This window comes from Miscanthus floridulus, chromosome 4, assembly GCF_019320115.1.
Source record: "Miscanthus floridulus cultivar M001 chromosome 4, ASM1932011v1, whole genome shotgun sequence".
Lineage (NCBI taxonomy): Eukaryota > Viridiplantae > Streptophyta > Magnoliopsida > Poales > Poaceae > Miscanthus > Miscanthus floridulus.
This window is the reverse complement of record NC_089583.1, coordinates 10653418-10660825: the sequence shown is the minus strand read 5'-3', so window position 1 is coordinate 10660825 and position 7408 is coordinate 10653418.

Below are 7408 nucleotides of genomic sequence, written 5' to 3'. Positions count from 1 at the left end.
AGAAGGGAGGGCCCCACCACGCCGCACCACCACCGCGCCACCAGCAAAGCCGCCTCCTCGAGCCGCTCGCCACAGCGACGTCGTCATCCACGACCATCGCGGGTTCCTACTCTGCCACGCCACTGAGCTGCTGTAGCACCCAAAAATTTCAGTCTTTTGAAATAAGAAAAAAATTTGATTTAATTATGTTATTATATGTGCATTCAAATATAGGAAATTAGTAATTTTTGGGAAATTAAAATCAAATATATGGTCAACAACAATGAGTGTGCATTCATGCTGTTGCACAATATTTTGTATTGCTTGATTTGAAGTCGCATTTAGAATTGAGTTAAAATTGTATTTTGAATTGCTTTGGAAAAATTGAAAAGAAATAAATTTCTTTTTCTTTTCTTTCTCTTGCTTTTGGCCCACTCGGCTTCTCCCTCCCGCTGGCCCAGTTGGCTGCTGGCCCAACTCCTCCGCGCCAGCCCGGCCTTCTCCGTTGCTCACCGCGACGGCCTGCATTCCCAGCCCGCTCGTCTTTCCCCCTTTTCCTCCTCCCGTTCTTCTCTTGGGCCGGCCCAGCTCGATCGGAGCAACTGCCGCCGCGCCTTCCCCGCGCCTCAGCTGCTACCAGCCCGGACCCGCCTCCCAGCGCTTCCCCCACCTCCCGCAACCGCCCCGCGCCAGTCAAGCCGCAAGGCAGCAACCGCCGCCCCGCGCCCGCTCCTTGCGACATGGGCGCGTCGCCCCGCTCCCCGCCCTCTTTAAAATGAAGCCGTGACCCCCCGCGCGCACCCCTGCTGCCTCCCCGCTCTCTTCTTCGCGTTCGCCAGTCACCGAGGAAGCCACAGCAACCGCCGCAGAGCGCACTGGGATCCGCCATCCGCCTCCGCATGGTCCGCCGTCTCCGAGCCGCCGTCAACCCCATTTTTCCCCGTTGTGAGCTTCGTCGTTCTCCCCATTCTCTCCCCGTGCAGTTTATTTCTCGTTTCATGGCTTCTAGAGCCCGTATCGCGTGCGGCCGTGTGCTCTTGCCGCCGGCCATGGTGACCCCCGCGTCAGAAGCATCCTCCGACCGCTGTATCGGCCTAGCCGAGATTCCCTGTTCCCCCTCTTTCTTCCGGCGCCCTCGGCTCTTCGAACCGTGGCCCGTAGGCCAAGTTCCGCGCGCGCCGGTGACCACCTCGCCGCCGGCCATGGCTGCGCTGCTGCGGCTACACTGTTCCCCGCTGGTTTTCCTTCTCTCTCTTCCCCAGACCTAATCCGAGCCGTTCATTTCAAATCCAACGGCCCAGGGTAGCCGATACCCCTTCGCGGGTGATTATGCTAAAGAGTCCCTCGGGTTCAAACAAATTGAACCCGCTGTCCCTAGCGCAATTTCCAGAGTACGCTTTCTCATTTTGAAGACGTAAAGTATACGGTTTTAGTCCAAAAATATATTTTCAGTATTTACAGAAATGCCACTAGATTTGTTTTGCTCATAGAAACTTCGTTTTAGCTCCAAATTGACCCATTCAAATTGCGTTAGCTTCGTAATTTCATAATCTACGTGTTAGTACCACTGTTAATCAAGTTTGTAACTTTTAAATTTCACAGTTAAGTTTAATTAAATAAAGTGCTATAGGAAACCCCGTTTAATTCATAACTTTCGCGTTTTAGCTCTGATTTTCGTGAACTTCGCATTGACGTGATCGTAGCGAGGCGTAGATTCTTTTCATAAACATTTTATCTTGTTTTCTATACTGTTGGTGTACTGTTCTAACCGTAGGATTGTTTGCTTTGCATGAATGTTCCTGGAATGTTGTGTGTTGCCGTGTTGGTCGTGTTCAGTCGGTGAGGAGAACGTTGGAGATCAAGAGTTCTTCAACGACCAGCAGGAGTTTGTGAACCAAGGCAAGTATAGCATGGGACTACCTTGATATCCTATTCACTTTAATCATTCACTCATGTGCATGTGTCTAACTTTGATAACCATAAGGACTTCCTAGTTATTGGATGACATGTTTCCTTGACTCCTTTGGGTTAATTGCATATGGATAGATTGCTAGTGCTCTAACTGAACATGATCTATACAATGGTTAATGGTTCTATGGAACTAAAAGTAAGACATGCTTTATAACAATTGATCTATAGGGTGAAGGTGCAAATGACTTTTGATCACGTTGCTCCTGGCCCTCCATAAGGACTTATCTGTCGGCAAAAGCTAGGACTGATAGTGCAACCGTGAGAGTCATATGGCTCTGACTTTAGCTCAGTAATAGAACCTTTTCTAGCTTGTTAGAGGTTACCTTTATGGTGCAAAAGGGGCTTGCCACGTTGGGTATAGGGCTGCCTCTGTTCCTATGTGTATAGTCGCGATGGATATGTGCCATAAGAAAGGGGAGTTCCTACATCTGCTTGCCGAGGAAACCTAGCGGTCCTAACTTGTTAGAGAAATCTTTGAAATGGCTTCATAGTGTACCCTGCCCGCTCACCTTGGCAGTGACATGGGAGTAATTAACCCAGGCATATGGGAATCACGACTCACGGTGAATGTGCACCACCTCTGCAGAGGGTTACAAACTGTTATAACAGTCGTGCTCATGGTCACGAGCGGCCCAGAAAACTCACAGAATAATTGGTTACTCATTGTGGTTCATTTATGACGGTATACGATGATAATATGATGCAAATGATTCTGATATCTGCTTATGTGGGTTTAAATGGGAGCTTAAGCATAACTTGATTAAACTTGATAATAAAATCTTGACTTACTAAAAGTGCTAACTGCAGTAAACTAGTGTCATCCTTTTTGAGCTACATAACCTCATGTTATCTTGTTAAGTACGGGATGTACTTACGCTTGTTTACTTTCTATATTTGGATAAAAATCCTGGATGGGTAACAGATGACAATGGGTATGAGGAGTTTTCTGAGGATTATTAGGCTTATGGTCAACCAGTTGACCTTTCCTGTGATGGAGTTCCATGAGAGAGTTATCATTTTATCTTCCGTTGTGTTGTGTAAGACTATGTGTCATTATTAATCGTGATGTAAGATATACTGTGATGATACTTTTTATAATTTGTCAACTTGTGTGTGTGACTGATCCCTGGGCATACATGAGTTTAGTGCATTCATTTTTATCCTTAAAATTGAGTGTGACAAATTGGTATTAGAGCTGTGTTGACTGTAGGACGCAAGCCTAGTTAGAAACGATCGTTTTAGCATCTTTGCTCCTCTGGTTTCATGCTTACTGTCTTATTCTTGTTATTTTACTAAAACATTTATGCTTTTCATACCTTAATCTATTATATAAAATTGTTGATTCTAATTCTATCTCACTTTAAATCTATAGATGTCTCATAACCCGAAGACTACCCGCCTCAGCACTGCAGGCTACCATGCCTTGTTCACCCCACGTGCTCCACAGGCGGAGAAGGAGATTGTGATCATCTCCGATGATGAGGAGATGGCTACCCCGACACCTGCACCTGCTCCTACTCCAGCTGTTGCACCTGCCTATCCTGCTGTAGCTACCCCTGAGGAGTCATCAGCTACTTCACCTACACCTGTGCCATCCCCAGTTGTCCCTGTGGTGGATGAGGAGATAGGCTAGAAGTGCAAGTACTACTTCAAGCCAGCCCCGGATACGGCCTACTACCACACCCTCCTCACCCATGTGCTGGATGACTATTACCCCGATCTGCACGCCTCCATCAGCTATCATTGTGTAGAGTACCAGCATCCTTTGGAGGCAACCTTTTGGAAGGTAGAGCTGGTTGTCACCGCATGGAATGATATAAAGAATGGACATGAGGTGGAGACTGTCCACCGTGCCACTGCCAGAAGGGCCCATGCATTGGATGGCATGGAAGATGCAGCGTAGGACTCCTACATCTACTACCATGGCCATCATTTTGAGGCCATGAAGGAGGATCGTTTTAGGTACCTTCCTCGCAATGATCATGAGGGTAACTGGTAGGTCCTGGCTCCACCAGAGAGTGACCCAACTCTAGAAGCAATAGTGCAGCATGTCCATGCCATGCAGGGGGTAGATGAAGAGGTCAAGGGAGAGTTGCGTGCATCACAGAGGGCCAAGAGACATCTCCAAAAGCAAGTTGATGAACTATGTGCTCAACTTGGGCAGCCACCGATCTACAAGAAGAAGCGCCGGTCGTTCACCATGATTGACACCACCCCATAGATATTAGGTGCCTTGTTTTAAAGCTATGACGTTGTTAGTTCGTGTTTCATGTTTAGTCTTGTCTGGCCTTGTGAACTTTGATGATTAGATGTTTTAATTTATGAACTTGGTTGATTTGGAGTTTGGTTGTTTGCTGGAAGTTTGTGGGCATATCCACAACTTCCATAGATTGGAACCTTAAGTTTAGATGAAATCTTAATGCAGATGGTTTGCTTTATCTTATCTCTGCTGTGCTGTTTTCTAGAGCAGCCTGTGTTCTTTATTTTGTATCTCGAAATCTGAGCTGCCAAAAATTCTGAAATTTTTGTGGAGATAACTAGACTTCTGTATCTTTCAAATGTCTCTAGAATCACGTCAATAGCTGTTCAGGTTTGTGAGATCTAGCTGTCACAAGTTGATATTCCTGCGCAAACTAGAACCCAGAACAGATTCGGTTTAGCGCTGTTTTTGACCCTATGTATTTCAGAATCTGTAAACATGATCTAAATAAAAGTTGTAGCTGATCTCCTAAGCTTTCTAACCATTCTTGGTACACCTCTGTTGGATCTCTGAAACTCGAGTTATGACAGATTTACTGAACTGCTATATTTGAATCTTGTCCAGAGAATTCTCAGCATTGTTCTTTATCGTTTATAAGCTCTCTATAATTTGGAAATCTCTAAAAATTTTGCGCATTTGTTGGAAAACAGATGGCCGCAAGAGGAGGAAGAGGCGGAGGCCGTGGTCGGGGATGTGATGCTCTCATAAATCCACCACCACCGCCACATGTGACCATGGAACAATTGATGGGAATGCAAGCGCAGTTAATGCAAGCCATGATGCAACGCTTGGATAATGAACCTACAAGAGGACTACCGCCTGTTTAGGTCAGAGATAAGCGTGGAAAATTTATGAAGGGTCGCCCACCGGTGTTCACCCATGCCTCAGACCCTATGGAGGCAGATGATTGGTTGCATGCTGTGGAGAAGCAACTTAACATAGCACAATGCAATGATCTTGAGAAGGTGTTGTATGCTTCTAGTCAACTCCAGGGAGCAGCTCAGGATTGGTGGGGATTCTTTCCAGTATGGATGCCCCAACAATGCTCCTGCTATCACCTGGCAGGAATTCAAGGACAACTTTCAGTCATATCATATCCCTGATGGACTGGTGGAATTGAAGCAAGAGGAATTCAAGTCCCTTAAGCAAGGATCCATGACTGTGGTGGAGTATCATGACAAGTTTGCTCAACTGTCACGCTATGCTCCAAATGATGTAGCTGAGGACAAGGAGAAGCAACGCTGTTTCCTCAAGGGACTTTATGATGGACTGTAGTTCCAGCTAATGTCCAACACTTATCCTAACTTTCAGGCCTTGGTGAACCGCGCTATTGTGATTGATGATAAGCACAAAGAGATGGAAGCCAAGAAGAGGAGGCTTCAAGGGCAAGTTTCTGGAAGCAACACCCACCCATGTGCTTATCCCCAGTAGGGTTTTCAGCAAAGGAATCAAGGACCATCTAACTAGGGAAACTATGGTCAGTATCCTTAGCGCAATCAGTACCAACAACAGTTTGGTAATCAGCATCCCCCGCAATAGACTGACAATCCGGCAACACGCCAGGGAATGCCCAACAATGCTTCTGTGAATAATGGTGCACCCAATAACCCCAACGCATGTTACCGCTGTGGAGAAGTAGGTCACTATGCTCATCAGTGTCCAAAGAAGCAGAACCAGCAAGTCCCTCAGAACCAGACTGGCAATCAGAAGTTCAACGCTCGACCACCTCACACTGCGAAGGTGAACTATGTGTCATCTGATGTAGCTCAAGAGACGCCTGAGGTCATGTTGGGTATGTTCAGCGTCAACTCTATCTCTGCTACAGTACCTTTTGATTCTAGTGCTTCGCATTCTTTTATTTTCCAAGCTTTTGTTAGAATGCATAGCATACCTTTGTGTGCCATGAAAAACCCCATACTAGTAAATTCACCGGGAGGTAGTATGCCCGCTTCTTATTGGAGTCCCTCAACTAGCATTTCCTTAAGGGGGTAGACTTTAAAGTGAAACCAATTGTGTTGAGAACAGCGGGAATTGATCTTATTCTAGGAATGGATTGGATGAAACAACATCGGGTAGTGATTTAGTGTCAGGAGAAATCTGTGGTTGTGACATCACTCAATGGAGATAGAATCTGTGTAGAAGTGGTACTGCAAGCTTAGCCTATAGCCACAGTGAACCAGTTGGATGGTGATGCCAATGAACAAGATCGTGTTGTGGAGGAATTCCCAGATGTCTTCTCCGATGACTTGCTAGGTATGCCACCTGACCATGACATTGAATTCATTATTGAATTATTACCTAGAACTGCACCAATAGCTAAACGTCCATATAGAATGGGGGTTAATGAATTAGAAGAGCTTAAGAAATAACTAAAAGAGTTGTAAGAAAAAGGATTCATATGCCCTAGTTCTTCCCCATGGGGGGCACCTATGATCTTTGTGGATAAGAAGGATGGTAGTCAACGGATGTGTGTGGATTACCGTTCACTTAATGAGGTTACAATCAAGAATAAATACCCTTTGCCTAGGATTGATGACCTGTTTGATCAGTTGAGAGGAGCCTATGTGTTCTCCAAGATTGATCTTCGCTCAGGATATCATCAGCTTAAGATTCGAAACTCAGACATACCCAAGACAACATTCACTACACGGTATGGCTTGTATGAGTATACCGTTCTATCTTTTGGATTGACCAATGCACCTGCATACTTTATGTATCTGATGAATAAGGTTTTCATGGAGTTTCTTGATAAATTTGTGGTGGTATTCATTGATGACATACTGGTATTCTCCAAGACTGAAGAAGAACATGTTGAACATATAAGGATGGTCTTGCAAAAGCTTAGAGAACATAAGTTGTATGCTAAGCGGAGCAAGTGTGAGTTTTGGTTGAAGGAGGTCTCTTTTCTGGATCATGTTGTCTCTAATGGTGGAATAGCAGTGTATCCAAGCAAAGTGCAAGATGTGTTGAATTGGAAACCACCAACCAATGTAAGTGAGATTCGTAGCTTTTTGGGATTGGCTGGATACTACAGGAGGTTCATTGAAGGTTTTTCCAAGCTTGCTAAGCCTATGACAGCTCTGTTGGAAAAGAATGCTAAATATGTATGGTTGTATAAATACCAGGCAAACTTTGATGAGCTAAAGAAGAGATTGACTACAGCTCCAGTATTAATTTTGCCCAACTTAAGCAAGAACT